General features: G+C 37.2%; 1 non-coding gene across 1 annotated transcript; it reads right to left on the reverse strand.

The window, feature by feature from the left end:
• Positions 1-12,194: 12,194 nt before the first annotated feature.
• On the reverse strand, positions 12,195-12,303 carry LOC141635102 (small nucleolar RNA R71). Its single transcript, XR_012539807.1, has one exon. It is a non-coding gene; the product is annotated as a small nucleolar RNA R71 (small nucleolar RNA).
• Between the last annotated feature and the right edge of the window lie 256 nt (positions 12,304-12,559).

Below are 12,559 nucleotides of genomic sequence, written 5' to 3' on the forward strand. Positions count from 1 at the left end.
AAAAATTTAGAAAAAATGAAATGGCTTATCAACCACAACCAACCCCCGACCACCCATTCTCGCCACCACCGCCCACATCACGCTGCCACCACTATCGCTAGACTACAACGTGCCAGCCATTACCTGACTACCGCCTTACCATACAAACCCTTCCACTCGCTTATCACCACCACCGTCCATATTAGGGCCGTCTAAATAGTTTAGGCCCATAGCTTATTGTACTTATAAATATGCTTATTGATTAATGAGAAGGTAACACAATTCCCACATTCCGTATTCTATATTCTATCATGGTATCGGGTTTAGGTTACGATCTCTCACAAACCTTAAAAAAAAAAAAAAAAAACAGCACGAAAATCATCTCGGCGGCCGCCATGGCCGGTGATGACATCAACCCTCCACCACCAAAATCGATTCACTTCCACCTTTTTCACTCGTAAATCAAGAGGGGTCGGGTCAGTCGATTACTCATGTCAAACTCCGTAGCGACAATTATGATGAATGGAGTCATTCAATGCGTCGATCTTTGAAATCAAGACGCAAATACGTTTTTTGCTATGGTTCGATTGCCAAGCCCACGGATTAATTCATGCTTAGTCAATGGGAGGTTGTACATTGCACCGTTGTTCAATGGATCCTAAACTCGATTGATCCATCGATTCGGGATAGTGTCTCAGATACCGAAGATGCTCGACTTCTATGGTCAGAAATTTCCGATCAATTTACCGTTGTTGATGGCGCAAAAATCCATAATCTAAAAACTCAATTACATGAATGTCGTCAGACGAAAGGTATGTCCGTTACCACCTATTATGGAAATTTAAAAACTTTATGGGATGCCATTGGAGCACTTGAACCGCCTTTTTCGTCCCCTACTGCTGGCTGTCCTTGTGGCGTCACTAAGGCGGCTCTTGTCCGGCAAAACACGGAGCGGCTTCATCAGTTTCTCATGGGTTTAGACAAATCGCTTTATGAACCCATTCGAAACCATCAGCTAGCCCTCGACCCTCTACCATCTTTGAGTCACGTGTATCACGCAGTCTTGCAGGAAGAAAGCCTTCTAGTTGGGCCCTCTGTCATGCCCGAGGTAACGGATGTTATGGCATTTGCCGTTCAAAAACTCACTGCTGCGGTCACTAACACGCCGAATGCTCTTGATTGGCGTACGTTGAGAGACGTTGAACGGCAAGAGCGACAAAAAATTCGATGCTCCTTTTGTAATGCCACGGGTCACGACGTGAATAATTGTTTTATAAAATCTCAGAACTTTCCGGATTGGTGGGGCGATCGTCCCCGAACTCTTGAAGCAATGAAGGCAAAGCGCGCATCTTCTTCTCATTCACAGGGGGGCGCGTGAATTTCCTAGGGGACAGCAGCTCCTCTTCTATTCCGACACAAGGTCGACTTAGTGGTATATCTCCTCATTGGATTATTGATACATGAGCCTCAAACCACGTAACCGGAGATGATTCATGGTTGGCCGACCCACATCCAATCCCTCCTTATCCGGTTACGCTTCCAAATAGTCATAGGGTCTCGGCTAATGTAGCTGGGACGGCCCGTTTAAATGAGTTCCTTGTTTTGCACAATGTTTTATATGTGACCAGTCTTACTTGTAATCTCTTATCGGTATCTCAGTTGGTAGCTGCGACTGATTGTGTTGTTAGTTTTACTAATACTTCTTGTTATATTCAGGACCGTTTTTTGAGGACGGGGATTGGAGTCGATGAGCAGCAAGATGGACTTTATTTGCTGCGTGCGGTGGTTAAACCAACAATAAACTGGGTGAGCGCTGATTCTTTCGAGTTGTGGCATCGACGTCTTGGCTATCCATCCGCCAAAGTAGTTAATTTTTTGCCATTTGTTACTGATTCCGTTCCAATTCAGACATTGTTTGTGATATCTGCCATGAAGCGAAACATTGTCGTAGTAGTTTTGCTTCAAATAATAATAGAGCCTCGACAATTTTTGAATTAATTCATTGTGACCTATGGGGTCCCTATAGGTCACCGTCTTCATGTGGTGCCCGATATTTTTTGACTATTGTTGATGACTATTCTCGGACTGTATGGGTTTATTTGCTTCTTGACATAAAAGCGGTTACAGATATGTTTTTAAGCTTCTTTTCTATGGTTAAAACTCAGTTGTCGGCTATAGTAAAGCATGTACAATCAGATAATGGGGCGGAATTTTTTAATATGGTTGATTTTTTTCGACAAAATGGAATTTTGTTTCGTACATCTTGTGTCGACACCCCTCAGCAAAATGGACGTGTCGAAAGGAAACACCGACATGTTTTGAATGTAGCCCGTGCTTTGATGTTTCAAGTTCATCTTCCAATTGATTTTTGGGGTAAATGTATACTTACTGCGGCCTATTTAATTAATCGTACACCCTCCCCTTTGTTACAAAATAAGACACCCTATGACCTTCTATTTGGGTCTGCTCCAAATTACCAACAAATTCGGATATTTGGTTGCTTGTGTTTTGCTCATAATTTAAATACCAAAGGGGATAAGTTTGCTAAACGAAGCCGTAAATGTTTATTTCTTGGCTATCTGCAAAATAAAAAAGGTTGGAAAGTATTTGATTTGGCTACTCGGGAAATTTTTGTCAGTCGGGATGTGTATTTTTATGAGAATAGTTTCCCCTACTTTCCGGATGCTACGCCTTCTCCGACAAATTTTGTACCTGAAATTGAAATTGAGCCTACTGGTCCTACTTCCTCTAAATTTTCTAGTGTTGACGTGAGTTTGGAGGAAGCTTCTGATTCGGGTGCTCCGAATGGGTCTGACACAGCGGGTTCGACTCCTGCTACTTCTGGGTCGAATACGGCTGACATGGGTCTTGCTACTAGTTCAAATACTACTGCTGGTCCTGGTATTGATACCGTGGGTACGGGCTCATCTTCTGCTTTGACCACGGCTGACATGGGTCGTGGCAAGCAGCCCAAAATTCCTTCCACCCGGCTTCGAGGCTATGTTGTTGGTAGCACCGCCGCTGCGTCCTCCGATTCCGACTCTTCTCCCGACTCTCCTCGTTCCTCAGGTACTCCCTATGCTATGGCTAATTATTTGTCTTCTCATAATTTTTCCTTGCGCCATCGAGCTTTTCTTGCAGCTATTACTACGGGTGTTGAACCACCCAATTTTCGCGCTGCTCTTTCTAGTCCCGATTGGTGTAAGGCAATGAGAGATGAAATTGCGGCTCTTGAAGATAATGCTACTTTGGAGCTTGCTGATCTCCCCGATGGTAAGAAAGCTCTGGGCTGCCGTTGGGTGTATAAAATGATCTCCCCGATGGTAAGAAAGCTCTTTTTATCTATGTTCGTACTAATGTCTGTCTTCATGTTTTGGTTTACGTGGATGACCTGGTTATTGCGGGTAATGACTCAGCTGCTATTTTGGCTTTTAAAAATTATCTAGGGAAGTGCTTCCACATGAAAGATTTGGGAGTGTTGAAGTACTTTCTTGGTATTGAGGTTGCCCGGAATTCGGAGGGTATTTTCTTAAGTCAACGGAAATACGCCCTTGATATTATTTCCGAGACTGGCCTGTTAGGTGCTAAGCCCGTGTCTACCCCTCTTGAGGTCAATCATACTCTAGGGGCGGCTAAGGGGGCTGTTTTGGATGACATTGAGGCTTATCGTCATCTTGTTGGGCGTTTAGTATACCTTGCTGTTACGCGACCGGATCTATCCTATGTTGTGCATGTTCTTTCTCGGTTTTTGAGTGCACCACGCAAGGAGCATTTAGATGCTGCCCTTAGGGTAGTTCGTTATCTAAAGGGGAGTCCGGGTCAAGGGATTTTGTTGAGGGTTGATAGCAAACCGGTAGTTAGTGGATGGTGTGACTCCGATTGGGGTGGTTGTTTAACAACACGCAAGTCCGTATCTGGCTGGGTCGTCTTTCTTGGGGCATCACCGATATCTTGGAAGACAAAACAACAGCATACGGTCTCCCTTTCCTCCGCTGAGGCGGAGTACCGCGCTATGGCTACCATTTTATGCGAACTCAAGTGGGTGAAGGGCTTATTAACAAGTCTTGGTATATCCTTCTCATCTCCTATTGATGTTTTCTCTGACAGTTCATCTGCTATACAGCTGGCTCAGAATCCCGTTTTCCATGAAAGAACGAAGCATATCGAGATTGACTGTCACTTCATTCGTGACGCTGTTTGCGATGGAATTATTCGGCCACACAATGTCTCGACCGAAAACCAATATGGCTGGCATCTTTACGAAGTCTTTAGTTTCTTCTCAATTTTTGATTCTTCTCCGCAAACTGGGCATTCTTGATCTTCATGCTCCAGTTTGAGGGGGTATTAGGGCCGTCTATATAGTTTAGGCCCATAGCTTATTGTACTTATAAATATGCTTATTGATTAATGAGAAGGTAACACAATTCTCACATTCCGTATTCTATATTCTATCAGTCCACACATCAATTTGAGGACAAATTACACAGTTTTCAAATTACGCTTATTGATTTTGTTACTGATTACGGAGTACACTATTTCTTCCTATCTATTACAAATCACGATGCCACTAATTTGTGTAATTTGTTCACAGGTGACACTGATTATCTATTACGAAGCATACTAAATCTGTCTGCTAAGCCACTAATTTGTTCACTGGTTCTTAGTTGCCAAATTACAAAGTTTTCTGCCTTCAAATTTCATCAATTAGTGAAGAAATTGATAGATTTGAGAGGTTGAAGGGATAAGAATTGAGAGGAATTGATTTAGGGCTTGTTTTTAGCAAAAGGGTATCAAATGGAATTTTTTATGCAAAATGTACTGTGATGAGTAAAATTCGCACTGCAAAAATAAATTACGTTATTTTATTGACTCGAAAAAAGTATCTGCTCTCGCATTTAATTAAATGATATAAAAAAAGTTATTGCATATAATGAGTAAGTTTTGTAAGAGACCGTCATAGACTTGGTTAGTGTGAAACATAGCAAAAACAGTCAATTACTATCCTTATTGTGTGAGAGGTTACACATAAATATATTGAGAGACCGTTTCTTAGGAAAATTTGTGCAATAAAAATTACTCCCTATGTCCCGAGCAACGCATTGCAAATTATATGTTGCTCTGATCTAATCTATATAAGAAAGCATTAAAAGGTCATCAGTTTATTTAACAACCAACTTGTCTCTTTTAATCCGTCTTAAAAAGAACACGGGTTAAATACTATTCTACTTGAATAGATATGAATATTATACTCTCTTATAGGACCGTCCTATAGCATAGAACGAGCCTAATAGAAGAGATTAGCCCAAATAAGAGGAAGTTGAGGAAAATAAAAACAAATCTACAAAAATTGATCACCATCTTCTTCATTTTGTCGTGATATCTATGACCTCCACTACCTCCCCACATCTTATCCTGCCATGTCCACAATCCACCACCGCTTTTAAACGTCATATCCTCACCACCATTACTACCGCCACCTCCTCCTCCTGTACTACATCAACGACTTATGCTTTCACCACCTTCGCGATTGTCGTTCCCACCTCCGCTGATCAATGATGATTGCTAATAATCATTATTTTGACGACCTCTCGACGCCAGCCAACTACCATCAACAAGGCTTGGAAAATGATCAAAGTTCCAGATTTCAAAAGTAAAATTCAATACTTCTATATTTCACTACTTTAATTTGAATACTAATGATTTTATATTGAAAACTTTCAATTTAGGTTCAAAGTTTTTAACTTAAAACATGATGTTTTCAAGTTAAAACCAAGTGTTAGATTTTAAAGGGTTGAAGAAGGTATGATTTTTAGTTCAATGACAAATTGTTTGATAACTTAGTCTTTAATGTTAAAGACTCATGGTCTTAAGATGATATTTAGGGAAGTGGCCAAGTTATTCATGGTTAGCATGATGGAAAGGACAATATCAGAGATGCGGAGATGGTAGGTCCAGCGTAGCTTTGGGTAGTGACGCACTGCGCAGGGTTATGGTCATGGAGTTACTTGCTACTTCCTAGTATGCTACTATGCGGCAACAAGAGTTGGTTATCTATTTTGGACTTGAGAGTTGGTTTGTGCTTTTTAGTAATAATAAAAATAAAATACGAGTATTTGATTTCTTGGGCTTCTTGTTAATAGACTGGTCTTATAGTATGAGACTGTCCTATTAAACAATTATTTTGTTAGTCCCTAGGATCCTTCTTTTTGTCTTACCTATACCATTTGACCCATCTTAAGAATACGACGGATCAGGGGCGTCTAATATCACGTGTGACTACGGGCGGCGGAATCGGACCTCTAGTTTTGACCACTAAATTTACATGCTTTATCAATGAAATTTAATATAAATCTCGACGTATAGTACGCTCGTACATTCATATTTAGGGCCTAATTTTTTTGTGATGCACCAGGTCTCTATTTGTTCTAAAACGCCCCCTACGACGGATATGCCGACCTTAAATGAAAATTTGTGTTTAACAAAATACCAACACAAAAGTAAAGCTCTAACAAATCGTAACTATAGGCTAAATGTATAGAAAATGCAAAGATGAAACAATTAAATATTAGATATAAACAACATTAACAATAAAAGGGAAAGACAATGCAAACCTAAGAAATCAAGACAATCGACCATAAATATCAAATATCAATATCAAAATAAAATCAATCAATCAATCAATATATATAACTAAAAGAGGCTTTTTTTTCAGAATTTTTCTATTTGAATTAAGAGATAATTAATTATTTATAATTTTTCTATTAGAAGTAGAAAATAATTAATTAAGACTTTTTTTTGAGAATTTTTCCGTTAGAATTAGGAGATAATTAATTATTTACAATTTTTTTATTAGAAGTAGAAAATAATTAATTATTTACAATTTTCCTATTGGAATTAACAAACTACTCTTTAATTTTTGTACACTTATTATTTTCATAATATAGAGGACTGGAATTTATTTATGCAAAAAAGCAAAATGAACGCTCAAATATGCTCCTACATCTGTTGTTATTTCTAATGTCATGCTTAATTACACATAATACGAAGTTTTTTTTTTTTTTTGCTACTGATATATGTATTTCTCCTATCAACTTTAAAGTTATTTACCTCCCAATACACTTCGACATTTGTTGTTACGTTATTATATTATTTAAATCTATGTAAGGCAGCATTAGACTCAAAACTAATTTGCTATTATTTTAAGTATAAATATTATTATGATCGAGTATCTTTTTTTCGTGGAATGATACTCCTTGCATCTCATGATTTATATGTTTTTAATTAAATTTACGATATATAATGACTTAGAGGATACTATATATACATGACTATTATTACAACTTTACAAGTCTCGAATAAGAAAATCGATAAATATTATGAAATATTTAAACAAATAATGTACAGTGCGAGATAAAGCTTTCTTCGAAAGGCAATTTTACAATCACAACCATTCACGTCAAGTTATTGACCTTAGTGCGCATATCCAAATATTTTTGGGTGGTTCTCGAAGTGACACTTTAACTATATTTTTGTTCCTTAATACATAAGACTTTTTTTTTAAGTCAAAAATATAACTTTTTGAAAGAAATTACATAACAACTAAAATGTTTGCTTTATCTTTCAAAGTTTTATATTTTTAAATGAACAAACAATCAAAATTTTACAAAGTTGTATCTTCAAAATGCAAATAGGTACATTGGCTTCTTGGCTTGTAGTGGAAGGAGTAATTTATTAGTGCACAAGTGTGATAAGTCTATGGTATAAATGTACGAATCATAGTTTTGCAACAAGTGTATGATATTTTAATTAGATCAAATTTTAAACTATATTATATTAAGATTTATAAATTTAAATATCAAAACAAACTTTATGAGGGGTCATTTGTTTTATAAGGTCGGAATGGTATAAGATGGAGCGTTGTAGAATTCTGAATCTCACTTTTTTATGGTTGTTTGGTTCATTTTAAGGGGATGTTTGGTCGGGCATTCTGGAAAGGAATGAAATTGCTCCATTCCAGTGTTTTGTTTGCTTACATGGTGTATCATATAATGGAGCTAGATACCCAATGAATTTTAACCCAATGGATTCTAGCTCCATTCTAACCAATAGAATACCATGCCCATCTTACTTTTTTTGTATCAATCTTCATTCCTTTCCTTTACAAATTTAGAATGTATAACCAAACTGTTGTAAGAAGGAATAGATTTGGATCTCCATACGTCTAAGGTATCATACTATTTCATTACGTTTCTTCATGCTTAACCAAACGACTCTTAAGATTGTATACTATAGGAATGAAGATTGAAATCTTGGTGAAGATAAAGTGGACGGGTATAAGATTTCAAGAGATTGTAATGCAGTTATATACATGATAAACTATAACTCTTCTCCAAGATACCCAAAACAAACACTAGAATTTCATTCCAATCCATTCCAATAACTCTCACCGTATACCCCCCGATTGTATGAATCAAAATGATATTAATAATAGTTATATTATATAAACATAGTTTGTATTCCGCATTGTTTCCTTTTTTATTTTGCATGTTCAAACTGCTCTTTATGGGTAGCACATGAACCTTATGGAGCGAGGTTTGTTTTTATTTTGGGTGTTTTTTATTTTTCCGAGGGGTGGAGGTGGATTTTTGGGGAAGGGGAAAAGTGTCTCGACGGGTAGGATTACTCATCGACATTTACGAGTATGATTTAGGCGATAGAAAAATATATTCATATGTGGGGGACGAGGGTTGTGCAGGGACATGGTTAGGGTTAGGGTTGATTCTGATGGGTTTGATGGTTGGTTAGTTGGGTGGAAAGGCTTGGATATGGAAAAAGGTGGGTAAAGTGAGGTATTGATTGGAGAAGGTAAACAGATAAATTTTATTTGAAAAGTGTTTTATATGAAAATAAGAACCCGACAAATAATATAAATATAGGCTAAAAACCTTTAAATTATCATGTATATAAACTCAATTTTGTTTCTTTGCTAGACACAAAACTAAACAATCAAATGTTATTCTCCCTTCAATCCAATCCAATGCACCCTTGGGTTATCGCATAAATTTTAATGTGGAATGACTTTATAGTGTTTTTTTGTGGCGATATTCTTAGAAATAATTAGGGGTGTATAAAAAAATGTCGTAATGTGGAGTTTTAGTTGTAATGGTATCATTGTAAGTAAATAAAAGAGGATAATTATGTCAACTATTTTACCAAGTACAGAAGGGAAACATTGGATTAGATTGTACGGAAATTGTATGTGGGAACATTGGATAAATATGGAGGGCGTATATGTCATGTCAATATTATATCATTAGCCATTAATTGAGGTTTTTTTTTTTTTTTTTTTTTTTTTTTGCGTGATGAGAATGATTGTAACACACCCAACTCCATTCCATTATATCGTCTCGGGTGTATTGTTTGGAAGCCTCCATTCCTTCACCATTTCTCTCATACAGTCATACCCCATTTGCTAACTAACAAAGGATTTTTCATGCTTTTCATTTCCTAACCCAACAAGGTCTTCATAATAATCAAAACATATTGTTGTTCTCTACTACTTCTCATTATAGACATGATGTTAAGTTAGTAAGTGACTGAAATCTAAAAGAATAGTATATCAAACATTTGATGCACAATAATTAGAGTTTTACAACCAAAATAAGTAGTGCAATAATAAACTATAGTTATAGCTTATTTTAATATCCGTGCAACGCACGGGCATGAAAACTAGTAGTCTATTATTGACAACCTCTTCGTATACAAAATAATGCAGCTAAAAATAAAAATAAAACCACTAAATTTTCAATGATTATGTAGCGCATTTTGTTGCCCCATATGACTACAATTTTTTTTTTGGTTACACATCCCAAACGACTATATATAGTGGAGACGGAGAGAATTAATGTGAAAGTAGGATGCAAACATGATAAGTGCCTATTTTATACATTTTAACCCCTTTATATTAACTTGATTTTACATGTCTTTAGCACTTATCTTAAGTGTTTTATAGCTAATATTTGAATTTGTAGTTGTTTTGGTTGTTTTGACATATTTTGTAGGAAATAAGCTTTTTGGAGCTAAAATATTACAAAGTTGCTAGAAATTGCAAGCTAAGTGGAAAGAAGACCAAATGGACTAAGAATTGGATGTTGCATGGACTTTGTACTTCAAGTTGTATGGGTTTTTGCATAAGGGAAATATTGGATCAAAATAAAAATGCAAGAGAAGTCAACAATTAAAGTCAAGCCCAATGTTCAAGTCCAAATCAAAGAGGAAAGAATAGAATTCCAAGCTACCTAGGATGCCAAGAGATGAAGTCTTAAACCGGGTGATTAATCGCTAATTAATCACCCACATAGGATACTCTTGCCATTTAAAATGGGATTTATTAGAAATGGAAGAGAAACACACGACCCCGATCCGGGCCGCCCAACCCCGATCGGGGCTGCATGCTCATTGATTTCTTACGTTTTCTTCTTCCTCTCCTATAAATAGGAGAGACATTCCAAGGCTTAGGGCATCCAATTTTACGTCTCATTTTACTTTACAATAGCCTTAAGGACTATATTTCTCTCATTAGTTTTCTCATTTTAGTTTACAAATTGTTAAACTTTCCCTTAGTTTAATCTTTCAACACTTTGTTCTACAAGTTATTGTTCAAGCATTTGTTATTCAAGCATTTGGTTATTATTTATTTCTTCCATACAATCTCATCTCTTTAAGGTATTCCTATTTATAGTTTACATTTCAATTTAGTTTATACTTAATTTATAATTAAGCACTCCATTTAGATTACTTTAGTTTTATTTCTCTTGCATGTTAAATCATTTAGTTTACATAAAACATATAATCATGTTTATCATTCCTCTTAATATAATTTACAATGTACACCTTAATATGAGTAGCTGAATTTCCTAGTCTAAAGGCTAGGGGAGCCATGCAAAATCGAATATATAACATGCTTAATTAGGTCTTTAATAATATTGTTCAATTGTTTCTATCACATGTTTGCATTGTCACGTTTAATCTTTGGTTATCGGCCGTAATCGTAGATTAAGTTTGTTCATTCGTTCTTAAGTCGAGAGGCACGGAATTGAATTAGACTAAGCATGTGTAGTACGACGACCTAGTTATGGACGAGAGTTTCTCTAGGACCCGGTCTATGGTTGATACTAATGCCGTAAGGTGGGTATCTCTAAACCTAAACAATTGACAAAATTATTAGTACCGAATTTATCATGATCATATGTTCACCTTTGCATGTGTGACCCGAACCCTTTAGACTCCCTTTTAATTATATAATTTACATCATAATTTTTATTAATCATCAAACAAACAAACCAAACCAAAATCGAAATCGACCTCGATAAGAATCTACCCATAACAATTCACGACGTAATTCCCGTTTGCTTGTGTTCAACCCCTATTGCTACATTAATTTGTATCTAGGGAAATTAACTTTGCATAGGTACACGATAAGCCTATCAAATTTTGGCGCCGTTGCCGGGAAAACGGTTTTATTACGTTTTGAATTGTCGATTTTTATCTTGTCTTCTTTTGTCTTAAGGAACACTTGTTCCTTGAGACCGTTACTTATCATTTTTCATAGGAAATTGTTGTCTTATGCCCAGGTCCTCTCGTCGTAGAGAATTGCTTCACCGGATTCCGATCCCGAGAAAACCTTTAGGAGAAGACGTCGTTTTTGGAAGGAAGTGAAAGAAGCCTCTTCTCCCGTACAAGCCGAAAGTGCTAGAAAGTCTTACTTAGACGATCTAGAAGCCCTTGAAGAGGGGGAGGTTTAAAGTTCATCATCTCCACCACCACCACCATCTACCACCAAAAAGATGGTAAAACTTTCCGATCACTCAAAGCCCACCGCGGCCATGCTTCCGGCCGGTATCACAACCACTCAAATCACCGCACCGGACTTCGAGATCAAACCGGCTTTCATTAGCCTTGTGAAGAGGAAGCAATTTGGGGGAAGTCCTTTGGAGGATCCCAATTTGCATGTGCAAAATTTTTGTGACTATTGCTCCATGATCCGTCAAACGGGCGTCACTCAAGCCCAAATAAGGGAAATACTTTTCCCTTTCTCTTTGAAGGACAAGGCCAAGCTTTGGATCAATAGCCTTGACCGCACCGCCATGGGAATCACCAATTGGGAGACTTTAGCTCTAGCATTCTATCAAAAGTTTTTCCACCGGAGAAAACTCAAACTTTAAGGAGCCAAATCACCGGATTTCGTCAACAAGCTCTTGAGAACTTATATGAGGCTTGGGAGAGGTACAAAGAGCTTCAAAGACAATGACCACACCATGGTTTAGATGATTGGTTTCTAGTAATAACATTCTACAATGGATGTTGTGCCGATTCCCGAAGGATTCTTGATTTCGCCAACAATAGGCGGTTTGATCAAATTGACACCGACCTTGCTCATGCTACGATCGAATCTATGGCAGTCCATGATGCACAATATTTCAATTCCCGAGTTGTGTCATCCAAAGGTAAAGAAGAATCCTCCAACAACTCCGTTTTTCTAGCTCAAATTGCCTTGCTCCTACAACAATTGGCGGAAAGG

The sequence above is a fragment of the Silene latifolia genome, chromosome Y (assembly GCF_048544455.1).
Source record: "Silene latifolia isolate original U9 population chromosome Y, ASM4854445v1, whole genome shotgun sequence".
Lineage (NCBI taxonomy): Eukaryota > Viridiplantae > Streptophyta > Magnoliopsida > Caryophyllales > Caryophyllaceae > Silene > Silene latifolia.